The sequence below is a fragment of the Rana temporaria genome, chromosome 2 (genome assembly GCF_905171775.1).
Source record: "Rana temporaria chromosome 2, aRanTem1.1, whole genome shotgun sequence".
NCBI lineage: Eukaryota > Metazoa > Chordata > Amphibia > Anura > Ranidae > Rana > Rana temporaria.
In genome coordinates, this window is record NC_053490.1 from 120,023,018 (window position 1) to 120,038,580 (window position 15,563).

The following is a 15,563-nucleotide window of genomic DNA, read 5'->3' on the forward strand; positions in this document are numbered from 1 at the left end:
GTATATTGTAAAATAACCAATATTATCTCCCTCCATAGTATAGTGAATGGCTGAACATAGCAGGTTTAATGGGCAGGCAGAGCTGCTGTAAAGAAGAACATTCGTTCCATAAAAGAAGATTCGGAAATATTTAATTTATAGAATATTCTTGCCTTTAATGGTGATTTTGCTATCAGTGGGACTAGAGTATGTATTGTGAGGCACTGGCTAGCTGAATTGTAGATGGTGTATATGTGTCACCTACGTTTCTTACATACACAGGGTGAGGGGTTCCAGGGTTAGTGGCTGATGTGGGGAAAACAAACTTTTTGTTTTCTCCAAATTGTCAAGTCTGAGCATGTAGGATCTTTACAAAATAATCTAGATTGGGTGACTGGGGGACAAAGAGAAGGAAAATTTATTAAATGCTTTCTTCAGCTCTGTGTATACAACGGAGCATGTGGGAGCTTATGTCCAAAATGGGGGTGGGAGTGACACAGCCCCAAATCCACAATGGCTCAAAAGTGATATGGTCCAGAAATATTTAGACAGAATAAAGGTGGATAAAGCACCTGGACTAGATGGCATCCACCCACGGATCCTAAAAGAATTGAGCTCTGTAATTTCAAAGCCATTGTATCTAATTTTTAGGGACTCATTAATGACAGGAATAGTACCACTGGATTGGCGCAGGGCCAATGTGGTGCCCATATTTAAAAAGGGAACAAAGTCTTTACCAAGTAACTATAGACCTGTTAGTCTAACTTCTATAGTGGGAAGATACTGGAACATTTAATAAAAGACCACATGGATGAGTTCTTGCTGGAAAAAAACTATTTAAGCAGCAGACAACATGGATTCATGAAAGACAGAAGTTGTCAGACAAACCTGATTTCCTTTTATGAAGAGGTAAGTAAAACCCTGGGGTGGATGTGATATACTTGGATTTTGCAAAAGCATTCGATACAGTTCCGCACACACGGCTCATGTGTAAGGTAAGGTCTACAGGATTGGAAATATCAGTTTGTAAATTGTAGAAAACTGGCTGAAAGACAGAATTCAGAGAGTCGTGGTTAATGATTCTTACTCTGAATGGTCCAAGGTTATCAGTGGTGTACCCCAAGGTTCAGTGCTGGGACCCTTACTTTTCAATATATTTATAAATGATATTGGGTCTGAGATCAAAAGTACAATTTCTGTCTTTGCAGATGACACCAAGCTATGCAGTGGAATAACGTCCTTGCAGGATGTCTCCAATTTACAAGCCGACCTCAATGCTCTGTCTAATTGGGCGACTAAGTGGCAGATGAGGTTTAATGTTGATAAATGTAAAGTTATGCACTTAGGGACTAAGAATATGCATGCATCATACATACTAGGGGGAGTACAACTGGGGAGATCTGTAGTGGAGAAGGATCTGGGTGTTTTAGTTGATCATAAGCTCAATAATGGCATGCAATGCCAAGCTGCGGTTTCCAAAGCGAGCAAAGTCCTTTCTTGTATTAAGAGAGGTATGGACTCCAGAGACAGAGATATAATTTTGCCCCTGTACAAATCATTAGTAAGACCTCATCTGGAATATGCAGTTCAGTTTTGGGCACTAGTTCTCAAAAAGGATATCGGGGAACTGGAGAAAGTGCAGAGAAGGGCAACCAAACTGATAAGAGGCATGGAGGAGCTCAGCTATGAGAAAAGATTAGAAGAACTACATTTATTCACTCTTGAGAAGAGGAGAATAAGGGGGGATATGATCAACATGTACAAATATATAAGGGGTCCATATAGTGAACTTGGTGTTGAGTTATTCACTTTACAGTCAACACTGAGGACAAGGGGGCAATCTTTACATCTAGAGGAAAAGAGATTTCATCTCCAAATATGGAAAGGTTTCTTCACAGTAAGAGCTGTGAAAATGTGGAACAGACTCCCTCCAGGGGTGGTTCTGGCCAGCTCAATAGATTGCTTTAAGAAAGGCCTGGATTCTTTCCTAAATGTACAGAATATAACTGAGTACTAAGATTTGTAGGTAAAGTTGATCCAGGGTAAATCCGATTGCCTCTCGGGGGATCAGGAAGGAATTTTTTCCCCTGCTGTAGCAAATTGTAAGTACAACCCCACTTGGGTGGTTTCTAGGTGTCCACATGTCATACTTTACTGGTTTACTGCTGCCGATACTAATTGAGCATGTCCCTTAGTATGTATGGAAATTCCTCCCAATTGTCTCTCATTTGGAGGGACTGTCCCTCTTTCTGATCTCTATGAAAATGTATTAAATAACTATCAAAAGTGTTTTTCTGCACTAAATCTTTTGTGAAATGTTCACATTATACTATATGTTACCTTGAAAAAGCCAAACTAAAGGAAAAGTTGTGATAACATTATTTTGGGGTTAAACAAATAATATTTTGCTAATTAATCTCTGCATGGTCTGTGTTACTGCAGTGGTGTGTCGTTTGCCTATATACTGCATGCTATATTGTATCCCTCTTTCCCATCTCACAAAGTTGGGATGTAAGTGCATGAGTGTTTATTTTACTACCATGCTTTTGATAGATGAAAAAAAATGTATCTATCTATCTATCTATCTATCTATCTATCTATCTATCTATCTATCTATCTATCTAGCTCGTAGCTTCATTTTGACTGCATCGCTTTGGTTGTCTTTTGGATTTTATTTGTACAATAAAGACATCATTTTAAGGAGTGCGGCAGTCCAGGATCTTCTTCTATGCAGTGTTGTCCTTACCCAGCAATAGCCGCAGCACCTGCCTCACCATTGGCAACACCTCCTAATAATACAATCACCAGAGAGCTTTTTCTTGGTATATAGAAATGTGCAGAGAGTTACTTGAGAACCTTGCATGCTAAAGAGACCCAACTCTGGGACAACAACAAAAATACCCTGGCTGTGCCCCCGCCCCCCACTGCAAGGGTTAAATGCGTGTGTACGAGGCTTTGAGGTTTCTCGTCAACAAAACTGCCCAGAATCTCGATGAGAAAAATAGAGAACCTGCTCTCTATTTTCTCGTTGTGAGATTCTCTGCAGTGTTTTCCTGCCGAGAAACCCGAGTGTGTGTATACTTACCTATCCATGGAAACCCGCGCATGCTCGAAATTGCTTTGACGCATGCGCGGTAGCTTCCAAGGCATAGGTAGGGTGAGGCAAGATGACGTCACCTGCGTTCGTGCCATTCAAAAGAACGGTGGTTCTTTTAAATGGTGTGTGTGTACATTCGGCCGGCAAGAGAATATTGCCAGTAATCTCGTCAGGAAAAACAACGTTTTTTCCTGACGAGAATCCGGGCCGTGTGTATGGGACTTAATAGTTGTCCTGTGAACAGATTCTCCCACCTGAGCTGTGGATCTCTGCAGCTCTTCCAGCGTTATTATGGGTCTCTTGGCTGCTTCTCTCATTAATGCTCTCCTTGCCCAGCCTGTCAGTTTAGATGGACGTGTCTTGGTAGGTTTGCAGTTGTGCCATGCTCTTTCCATTTTCGGATGATGCATTGAACAGTGCTCTATGAGATGTTCAAAGCTTGGGATATTGTTTTATAACTTAACCCTGCTTTAAACTTCTCCACAACTTTATCCCTGACCTGTCTGGTATGTTCTTTGGCCTTCATGATGCTGTTTGTTCATTAGGTTCAAACCTTGGGGGGCTTCACAGAACATTATTCTGAGATTAAATTACACACATGTGGACTCTATTTACTAATTAGGTGACGTCTGAAGGCAATTGGTTCCACTAGATTTTAGTTAAGGGGTATCAGAGTAAAGGGGGCTAAATACAAATGCACACCACACTTTTCACACATTTATTTACTAAAATATTGTGAAAAGCATTTATCATTTCCTTTCACTTCAAAATTATGTTCCACTTTATGTTGGTCTATCACATAAAATCGCAATAAAATACATATATGTTTTTGGTTGTAACATGACAAAATGTGGAAAATTTCAAGGGGTATGAATACCTTTTCAAGGCACTGTATACATAGTATATATATATATAAACTATTTGGATCTAAGGCCAGGAATCATTTCAATGCAGTCACTGTGCAGATTGTCTAAGTAGCAATCAAAGCATGAGTATGCAATGAACAAATATGTGTGCCTGCACGTAAACATACAGCATAACTACAAACCTAATACAGAAACAAATGTTTTACAAAATTAAAAACACACAGATAAAATTTGTGATATTAGGCCGACTCCTTTGCATATACACAGAAAACAATAAAGGTTTACAGTTCCTCTTTGACATGTATACTGCTCTACCATATGTACCATGTGAATAATTCATGGGTACTGGGGGACGTGTGAAACGAGGTGTAAAAGCGTATCCTTAATTGGCCTGTGTTGTTAAATTAGCATTCGGTTTATGTGCTTCCGGGTCATAAAAAGCTGAACACACTACAGTAACATAGCATGGAAAGTATTTTGTATTGGTTATTCTTCTAAGTATCATTTGCCTACTAACATTTATATGGAAGGAAAATATGTTTGATTTTCTATTAGTCTATCTTGTGGTATATACTCAATTACATTCCCCATCCAGATGCTCTTGCCTTTTATAATTGGATAGTGAATAAAATGCTTTTGATGCATGATTTTGCACAGAGCAGCCCCAATCTTCTTATTCTGGGGTCCCCCCACCAGCACTCCTGGCCCCTCTCCCCTGCTAAGTGCCCCCATAGCAAGCTGCTTGCTGTGGGGGCACTTGGGCGTGCTCGTTCCCAGGTTGGCTGTGTGTGTCGATTAACACACAGAGTGTGGCTTGGCCCTGTCCCCTCTTTCTCCTCCCTGACTGTGATTGACAGCAGTAGGAGCCAATGATTCCCACTGCTGCCTCTCTGTCCAATTATAAGGGAGAGAGTTGCTGCTTTCATGCACATTACTGGGTCGACATTGGGCTCAAATAAGTATTTAGGGGGGCTGGGGGAGCTGCATGCAGAAGGTTTTTTTCCTTAATGCAGAGAATGCTTTAAAGACGAGTTCCTGCCCCCTCGCAAAAATAATAAAAGTCAGCAGCTACAAATTCTGTAGCTGCTGACTTTTACTATTAGGGCACCGGCACTTACCTGTCCAGGCATCCAGCAGTATCCTCACCTGAGCCGATTCTCAAATCGGCTCTCAGGTGCTGGCGCCACAATTTTGGCTAAGGGAAATCGTCAGCCAGGTGAGAAAACGATTTCAGCCACCACATCTAAGGACTGGTAACTTGCAATATATTACATTACTGTTCTTTCAGGCAGATCTGATGTTAATGCTAATCTAAAGGCTGGTGGATGGCATCCATTTACATCTGACTTATTCCCAGTTGGCTAGGTAAAAAAAAAAATGAAAGTTTGCATCGTTTTTAGTTTTTTTGAACCTAATCGGAGGTAAAAAGATGTAAACAGATGCACATTTGTTTACAACCGCCTGCCCAGAAACCTAACATGGGTCTGTTCAGCTCAGTGAGGAATAAAACTGAACTAACACAGGTGTCACAAAAGTGACATCCATGCCGTTCTGCTCTGATTCATTAGGGGATCTGCTCATGAATCCCCTGTTGATCAGAACAGACGCTGCTCATCTGAAAGGATCCTTACAGGAAAAGTCAAGATTTTCATAAAAGTAATTGTTTTGACATTTACAGTAGTGTTCACTGCAGGGTAACCTTTGCCCACGCATTTTGTACATCATATGTCCTCCCATGATTCACTCATGATTAACCAAACTCAGAAAGCGATCAAACCTTGATCTGTAGCCAATGCAGCACCACCTCATAGTATGACTATCTTCTCCACAAAGGAAACAAATAGAACATTATTATGGTACTCTTGTTTTGCTGATTCATGGATACGGCCTGTTTGAAAGAAAAACATGGCAAACCAAAATCATAATCATAATAATTCACAACTATTAAAGTGGAACTTCACCCGAAAAGGGAGGTCCCACTTTATCTCCTCCTCATCCATAGGTGCCAACAGTCCAGATTTTCCCGGGACATTCACGATATTCAGACCTTTGTCCCGATCTGTCCATGTCCCAGGAAAAATCACAGGAAATTGGCTTTTCCCCAGGGTATCTCCGGCCGCAGCTTTTGGCTGTGAAGAGATATGGCCATGGGAGATCTCCATGCGGCTAACAGTCTCCTCCGTGTGTACAGTGGAGGGGCCTCTGACGCCCGGGCAGCTAATTGGCTAATCAGCTTCTCTCTTCAGTGTAAAAGCAGAAAAATTTGCTTGTACACTGCAACCAATTAGCTGCCGGGCAGGTTAGAGGCCACTCCCCTCTCCACTGTACACAAGGAAGAGATTGTTAGCTGCATGGCGATCCCGCAGGTGACAGAACTGCCATCCGCCCCCCTCCTGCAGGCACCAGGATGTTGCAGGTGAGTGGCCATGGGGTGATGATGACCTGCTGGAAGTTCTAACCTGGCTCTGTATACCACCTTAAACTGACTCTTTATACCACCCTAACCTGGCACTGTATACCACCCTAACCTGGCTCTATATACCACCCTAACCTGGCTCTTTATACCACCCTAACCTGGCACTGTATACCACCCTAACCTGGCTCTATATACTACCCTAAACTGGCGCTTTATACCACCCTTAGTTGGCTCTGTATACCACCCTAACCTGGCTCTGTATACCACCCTAACCTGGCTCTGAATACCACCCCAACCTGGCTCTGAATACCGCCCCAACCTGGCACTGTATACCACCCTAACCTGGCTCTATATCAACTAACCTGGTGCTATATATCACCCTAACCATAGGTGCCAAAATTCCTGATTTTCACGTACCATGTCTGCACCCTCTCAGGTACTATGTCTGCACCCTCTTCTGTACCATGTTGGCACCCTCTCCTGTACCATGTCTTCACCCTCTCACCCTCTCCTGTACCATGTCTACACCCTCTCCTGTACCATTCTGATCAATATTCCAATCGCACACGTTCCTGGTAAAATGGCTCGTACAAAATGGTGAGTGCTGCAATGATTACCAGCTGGGTTCTGGAGACATCAAACAATCGAACATATTCGCCAGCACACCAAGGATCATCCAATTACGTCCAAAAAAGTTTTATTACAAAAAAATCACATAACAAAGGTGCAACAATTCGGGGTCACGTAGGACCCCTTCGTCAGGCATGTGATTCACCCCGGTGTTCTTTACTAAGTGAATCTTTCCCTCATTTACTAAGCTCTGGAGCAATTGCTCTTTGCAAAGTGCACAGTTTATTTGCCTTTAGTAAATCCACCCCATAGAATAATATTTTGAGATGTGAATGAGGGACACCTACTTGCAAACGTATGTAGGCATAGAATACGCCATCCCTTGACACACCCCCTTAAAGGAGAATTAACTAATAAAAAGGTTAATTAAATCCACAAGGACTTTTTTTGTACCACTACTATTGCTTTATATTGGCTTTTAGGCCTCGTACACACGATAGGTTAACCAGAGGACAACAGTCTGATGGACCATTTTCATCAGTCAAAACCAATCGTGTGTAGGCCCCATAGGTCATTTATCCATAGGTTAAAAAAAAGCCAACTTGCTTTAAATTTAACCGATGGATTCCTAACCGATAGGTCAAAACCGATCGTTAGTAGGCACAACCATCGGTTAAAAATCCACGCATGCTCAGAATCAATTCGACGCATGCTTGGAAGCATTGAACTTCGTTTTTTTCAGCACGTCGTTGTGTTTTACGTCACCGCGTTCTGACACGATCGTTTTTTTAACCTATGGTGTGTAGGCACGACTGACCATCAGTCAGCTTCATCGGTTAACCTAGGACAACTGTCCTTCAGACCGTTCTCATCGGATGGACTGATCGTGTGTACGTGGCTTTAAAGTTTACAAATGCAGCCATTTAGAATTTGGATGAAAGGTTTAGCACTGGGAAATTTTTGAAAGATAAAAGGTGCATTTTATAGACAACTATATAGATCAGACCAAAATGAGGGACAAATGATGGGCAAAGAGGGACATTGCTTCAAATTAGGGACAGTCCCTCAAAATCAGGGACAGTTGGGAGCTAGCAGAATAACACCATTTGCATCTAGAAGCAGAAAAAAATGCTCAAAAGCTGCTGCTAGGAGCATTTGTTTTAAGCAAGTGTGCATGGAGCCTTACAAAGTTGCTGGTTTGCTAGTGGCTTTAGTAGTGACCTGCTTGTCTATGCATCCTCAAATCGCTGGTGTGCCATGGTCATCAGCAGCTTTAGTGATAAGCTATTGAAGCTGGCGATTCCAAAGCTGGCTTTAAACACTGCTAAATCAGTTACTGAGCCACAAATCACTGAAATCACTGTGGAACAGGCTTTTCATTGATGACAATTCAACAGAAATACTAAAGAGAGCGATTCTGTTTCTGCTACACATCGCTGCTATAAAACTGCTTGTAAGACATGGCTCTAAAAGAATATTTTTGTTATTACTTAGCCAGATAACCAAGCAGAGGGGTACTGAGCATGCACCGTGCTAAATGTAATTATTAGTACCTGTCTTCTTGACAAGCAGAGTATATGACATTTTCTGGAGGGTTTGATGAACCTTATGAACAATCCAGTCTTGGTTCTTTTGACTGAACAATGCATGGCTAGGACACAGATGTAATAAAATAAATGTCTGTGTACATAAGGTATAACATACTTTAGCTATAAGTCTAGTCTTGTAGTGACACGTTATTAACTGACTACGGGGTTCTAAAATACGCAGGATCCTAGCAAGCTCAGAAATAAAAGCAGATCTCCAGGAAAACACGATTGTTTGACTTTTGCTGTGTATAAATACGTTGCCTCTAATGGTGATTATCCTATGTCCAGATGGCTGCCGTGTAAGGGAATAATCCTAGTTTCATTCACGCCAGATACGTCCGCGTCAAAACTTCTGTCGCTGTGGCTGAGAGATCTCATACAGTAAAAAGGATCCCTTTGTTCACCTTGTCTTTTCTCTCACCTTGTCCATTCACAACATGTCTTGTATTAGTTTCATAGAATACTAATACAGCCATAACGTTTAAGGATTGGTGATTTTCAATATATAAAATGGTTGCGTTTGGGTTTAGATATGCTTTAATAAAACGTAAAAAGGAAAAGAAACACGTATAAGAATTTTACATACTCTGTTAATCAGAAACCAAGTCTTCAGATGCTTCATGCTACAGATGACACCAACAAAAATAGGACAGACAAAATGAAAGTTCTGGTGTCACTAATTCATCATTTTCACAGCAAAAAGTGCTATAAAAATGCATTGTTTACTGTGAAAATTGCAGTTTAGGAGTTAACCACTAGGAGGCGCTGTAGGGGTTAAGTGTGACCTCATATGTGTTTCTAACTGTAGGGGGCGGGGCTGGACGTGTGACGTCATTGATCGTCTTTCCCTATATCAGGGAACAGACGATCAATGACAGTGCCACTGTGAAGAACGGGTAAGGTGTGTTTACACACACCTCTCCCCATTCTTCAGCTCCTGTGACCGATCGCGGGACACCGGCAGCGATCGGGTCCGCAGGTCCCGTGGTCACGGAGCTTTGGACCCACGGCTGAGCTCTTAAAGGCGACGTACGTGCCTGTGCCCAGCCGTGCTAACGTATATCTGCAGGAGGCGGTCCTTAAGTGGTTAACATCCAAGTGATTTGTATCAATCTCTATTCACAAAGAGATCATTCTGACATCCAGATACAATGTGATCCACAACAAAATGGCCACCACAACAATTATTCTAGTCCTCTAGTGAATATTTAGTGCCAGTGGTCACATCAAAAATGGCCGACTACTGATATTACCGTAGCTTCAACAAAATGGCCAAAGACACACTTCATGTGCATGGTATATAAATATAGATGAAGTTAACCAATTTTCCTGATTAAGACACGTGGCATGACGCAACGCGTAGGGACCCTGAAACCAGAAGTGATGCGAGACACCATGCGATGCTCGGTACACACCACATTTTATATGCTGTTTTACTGAGTTTGACCTAAGAGTCTTTTCTATTGCAATAAAGGGTTGTTGTTTTACAATTTTACACTATGGGGGGCATGTTTGTTTTATTTTAACATGTTGCTCAGCGGATGTACCGGAGGCTTAAAAGAACCGCAGAAATCTTAAAGGGACCAGTGCCACAGTATCTATCGGAAGAGGAGAGTGTTGGAGTATCGTACTAGCCCATTGAACATATTATTCAAAGGCCCACGTTTATTTTATATGAGGTGAGAGTTTTGTGAGCATGGGAGCGGGAGATAGAAGTACACTATACTGTTTATTAATGATACACGTGGATATTATCTGATTCAGAAGAAGGTGGCTGACACATGTCTTGTTTGGAGTGTGGACTATATTTCAGCTTGTTTAAGACCCCAGTGAAGTCACTATTAGCACTTGCACTTTATACTAGACTTTTATGAGGAATTGATATTTGCACATACAGTATGTGATATACTTATTTACTGTCTAAATAGAGTTTTACTGTATTTTGGTTACTCTGTGCAACCCCATATCACGTTTTAATTTCAAAGTACTGCAGAAAAGGCCAGAAGACAGCTGAATCTGAACAAAATAAGGTATTTAGGATTGTTTAACAGGTGGCCCTCTCTAATTTACATTTGCCAATACTCAGCCTGTCTATTAATTATGAGCTTGCCTAGAGTTTTTAATTAATGACTGTAAACTCAACTCATAATGGAGGCACTTGCAATTAAAACCAAGGACGGGGATAAATTAGAATCAACAGGCAGGTCATAAAGTCACATCATATTAAACTAAGTGTGTATGTGTGTTTGGTTGTATCCATAAATCAGATATTAGCTTTCTGAATATTCAGGTGCGTGTAATCAAAATAGCAATGGCAAAAAAATCAGACAGATCCTTCAAAGATGTAATGTCCCACTGCATCAGGAAGCTGTTGTGTGGCAGCCACCAATGTCACGCTGATCAGTGATACCACTTAAATGGATGACAGCATTGAGAAGGAGGTGGTGACCCACAGCTTACCCCCTTACTTCCTGATTTAGGGCTGAAGTAAACAGCAATCACGTGGTCATTGTTTACCTTTAGCGCTAGAGGAACCTTATGGAGAACTGACTTTTCCTCTGTACTGGTCTTCTGGTGGCCATCTTGGGGGAGCCATGGTCTGATTGGAAACTGAGTTCTTCCAAGATTTGGGCAGCCATATTTGACCTTGAGAGATGCTCTAAATGTTCCACTTTGGGTCAGTCTTGCATAGCTCCCAACTGTCCCTGATTTTGAGAGACTGTCCTTGATTCGGAAACAATGTCTCTCTTTCCCTCTTTCCTCCTCATTTGTCCCTCATTTTGGTCTGATCTATATAAAATGCACTATTAATCTTTCAAAAGGTATTTCTCAGTGCTAAACCTTTCATCCAATCTCTAAATTGCTGCGTTTATACATTTTAAAGGCCAGTATAAAGGAATAGTAGTGATAAAAAAAATCACTTGTGGGTTTAACTAATCATTTTTTTTGTATAATTCTCCTTTAAAGGGGAGTGGCAGGGTGTGTGTCCTACGCCTACATATTTTTACTAATAGGTGTCCCTCTTTCCCATTTCAGAAAGTTGAGAGGTATGGTCTTGCGCTCCTGCAGTGTGGGAAATTACTAGATAGAGACAGAGTACCCATTGGCTAGGAAAAGATAGGTCTAGTGCAGGGTAAAGCTCCTAAAGGACAATATAAGAATAGTCCAGGATACTCCTGCAGGTTTGGGGTAGGACCCTGTTCCAGGCTGCATCTGGTCTGGTGCATTCATGCATCCTCTATCACTAATATACACGCTCCTCTTCTAATACACCAGTAAATGCCTATGTATGCATGGACAAAGGCCTAGTTAGACATGATTTTACAGGCTAAAAAAAATGCCTGTGACAGCAGCAATTTTTAAGCTCTGTGTACATGAGGCCTAAGCAGTACTCTTTCAGCACACTGCCGCCTGTAAGTTCTGTCTTGTTACAGATCTGTAATGTGCCTTATTGTAGATATACATACCTCTCAACTTTTTGAGATGGAATGAGGGACACCTATCAGCAAAAGTATGTAGGCATAGCACACCTCCCCTCCAACGCCCCTTTAAAGGAGAGTTGTACAAAAAACAAGATTGGTTAAACCCACAAGTGCTTTTTTTTACCACTACTATTTCTTTCTATTGGCTTTCTGAATTTATAAATGTAGCGATTTAGAAATCGGATGAAAGTTTTAGCGCTGGAAAGCACTTTTTGATAGGTAAAAAGAGTATTTTATACACATCTATACATACCTCCCAACTGTCCCTGATTTCAAGGGACTGTCCCTGATTTGGAGCAATGAGGTTGATTTACTAAAGGCAAATCCACTTTGCACTGCAAGTGCACTTGGAAGTGCAGTCGCTTTAGATCTGAGGGGAAGATCTGAAATAAAGGGAAGCTCTGCTGTTCTTACCATCCAATCATATACAAGCAAAAATGCTGTTTTTTATTTTCCTTGCATGTCCCCCTCAGCTCTACAGCGACTGCACCTCCAAGTACACTTGTAGTGCAAAGTGGATTTTCCTTTAGTAAATAACCCCCCCTTGTCTCTCTGTCCCTCATTCTCCTCATTTGCCCTCATTTTGGTCTGATCTATATAGATGTATATAAAATGCACTTTTTATCTATCAAAAAGTGTTTCCCAGCACTAAACTTTCATCTGATTTCTAAATTGCTGAATTTGTAAATTCCAAAAGCCAATATAAAGGAATAGTAGTGGTAAAAAAAGCACTTGTGGGTTTAACCAATCTTATTTTTTTGTACAATTCTCCTTTAAGGGGCGTGGCAAGGGGTGTGTCCTGTGCTTGCATACTTTTGCTGATAGGTGTCCCTCATTCCCATCTCAGAAAGTTGGGAGGTATGTCTATATTGATCAGGCCAAAATGAGGGACAAATGAGGAGAAATGAGGGACAGAGGGACGTTGCTCCAAATCAGGGACAGCCCCTCAACATCAGGGACAGTTAGGAGCTATGGATATAGATATTTGGGATGATCACCGTAATGCTGTACTGTCTGTTATCTTTTACATAACACCAGAAAATTCCCAGAAGGCCTGTCCACATACAATGTTTCAGCATAAAATGACATGACACACATACATTTTACAGGTATATACGGTACATAGTACCAATATTTTACGCTTCACTTTACATATACATACCTCCCAACTTTCTGAGATGGGACTAAGGGACACCTATAAGCAAAAGTATGTGGGCATAGGACACACCCCTTGCCACGCTCCCTTAAAGGTAAATTGTACAAAAAACTAATTATTGGTTAAAGTTGCAAGTGCTTTTTTTACCACTACTATTCCTTTATATTGGATTTTAGAATTTACAAATGCAGCAATTTAGAAATTTGGAGAAAGGTTTACCACTGAAAAACACTTTTTGATAAGTAGTGCATTTTATATACAACTATATAGATCATACCAAAATGAGGGACAAATGAGGAGGAACGAGGGACAGAGGGACTTTGTTCCAAATCAGGGACAGTCCCTTAAAATCAGGGACAGTTGGGAGCTGAGCATATATATATATATATATATATATATATATATATATATATATATATTCACTTTAGTCCTTGCCCTCAAGAGCATACAAGCTAAAGTCACTACCTTACATACATACACGTATACATACATATACTAGTGATAATTTACGCAGAAGCCAATTAACATATTAGAATGCTTTTGAAGTGTTGGAGGAAATCAACATACCCAGAGCAAATCCACACAAGCACAGGAAGAACATGCAAACTCCATGTAGATAGTAAATAAATTGAACCTCTAACATTGAGAAAACACCGACAGTAAAGGTGGGCGGGGAGGACTACAGCGGTACTTAGTAAAGTAGGTATACTCAGAATCGAGCTAACATTGGGATAAGTTTAACAAAATTTATTGACATAGTATAAAAAACAAGAGTTAAAAACAAAACATATATTGATAAAACAATACACAAGACGTGACAGCAAACTGATCACCAAGCGCGCAATCCCTCGGAGAGGGGGAGGTTTCAGGTGAGGAGTTGGGGTCACGTAATGGACAATCTCGAGTCTCTACTAGTTTCGCGATTAGTATCGCTTCGTCAGGAGACAATCTATAAGTTAAAAACACAAAAATTACAATAATATCAACAATATATACATAACTTCATCCAAGAGGTGTGTATGATATACACCCTCTGGGATACATGGTGTAACATTTAATAGAGGGATTAAGGGTCATGTCTCCTACCTAGGGGCACAGAGTCCCAACAGCCCAAACAAGTCCAAAACGACCATAGAGTTAATGACTCAAACGGAAGCCAGAAGAAAAGTTGATGGGAAATCTATTGATATAATAGAAATGATGTATCAAGTGATGAACGGGAAACGAGGGAAGGGGGAAAGGGAAAGGGGAGAGAGAGGGGAAAGAGGAGGAAAAGGGTCTACGGGGGTTCCCTGAACCCTTCACTTATTCTCCATGTAGATAGTGTCAAGGCCAGGATTTGTTCTGAGGACCACAGCGCTGTAGGGCAGAAGTGTTAACCACTAAGCAACATACAGCAATAATTGGAATATACAGCTACAGGACCGAGGCTGGTACAAGAAAACATCCAAAAGTCTAGCTTCATTGGGTTTCTATTTGACAACATACAAAATGACCTATGTAGGTCTCCTTAGCTCAACAAATGTTGTGTGAACAAGTCCTAAGCACAAACTTTAATGTGCTGTTCTCCCTAGGCATTAATATTGTTATTTTTATTGCATTAAAAATCTTTGAAACAGTATCCCAATTAAACCTAAAGTAAGAATTAAATAAAGGGAGGTATCAGAATAGCTGCTGACATAAATTAATGGGCACTTTCAGATGTCTATACGCCAGGTCAGTTCACAACCCTCTGTACCCTGATATTCAAAAATCAGCTGAACATCCCTGCTTGAAAAACCTGACGCCACCCCCACCACCCTTATATGCCTCACCGTTGGCCTATGAGGCTGCCCACCACAATAATTTTCTAATAGTGAGACTTAGGCCCCGTACACACGGCCGAGGAACTCGACGTGCCAAGCACGTCGAGTTCCTCGTCGAGTTCTGGGATGAAGCCGCCGAGGAGCTCGGCGGGCCGCCTTCTCCCATAGAACAACGAGAAAATAGAGAACATGTTCTCTATTTTCTCGTCGAGCTCCTCGGCGGCTCCATCGAGCCAAAACTGTACAGACGACAGAGTTTCTCGGCAGAATCCGGGTTTTGACCGAGTTTCTCGGTGAATTCTGCCGAGAAACTCTGTCGTGTGTACGGGGCCTGAGGGTGTAGTGGATGAAGCCAGGTTCTAGACCTGGAAAGGTCAATATTTGCATACCAGAGGAACCTGGTGTCTCGGTGTGCAGCTCTCACAAAATGCGGAAAATAGAGTGCGATTTTAGTAATTGCATATTTTGCGTGTATTTTAAAAAAAAAAAAAAATAATTTGACTTTCCATTTATACAGGCTTGTGGGACTGTATTTTAATTATTACTGTATATTACATATACAGATAGTCACTTAGGTCACTAATACAGGTAGTCACTTAGGGT

General features: G+C 41.3%; 1 protein-coding gene across 1 annotated transcript in view; it reads right to left on the minus strand.

Annotated features, from left to right (window-relative positions):
* Positions 1-15,563, minus strand: part of MARCHF9 (membrane associated ring-CH-type finger 9) — a 207,032-nt gene that overhangs the window by 176,353 nt on the left and 15,116 nt on the right. The gene's annotated exons all lie outside the window — the stretch shown is intronic.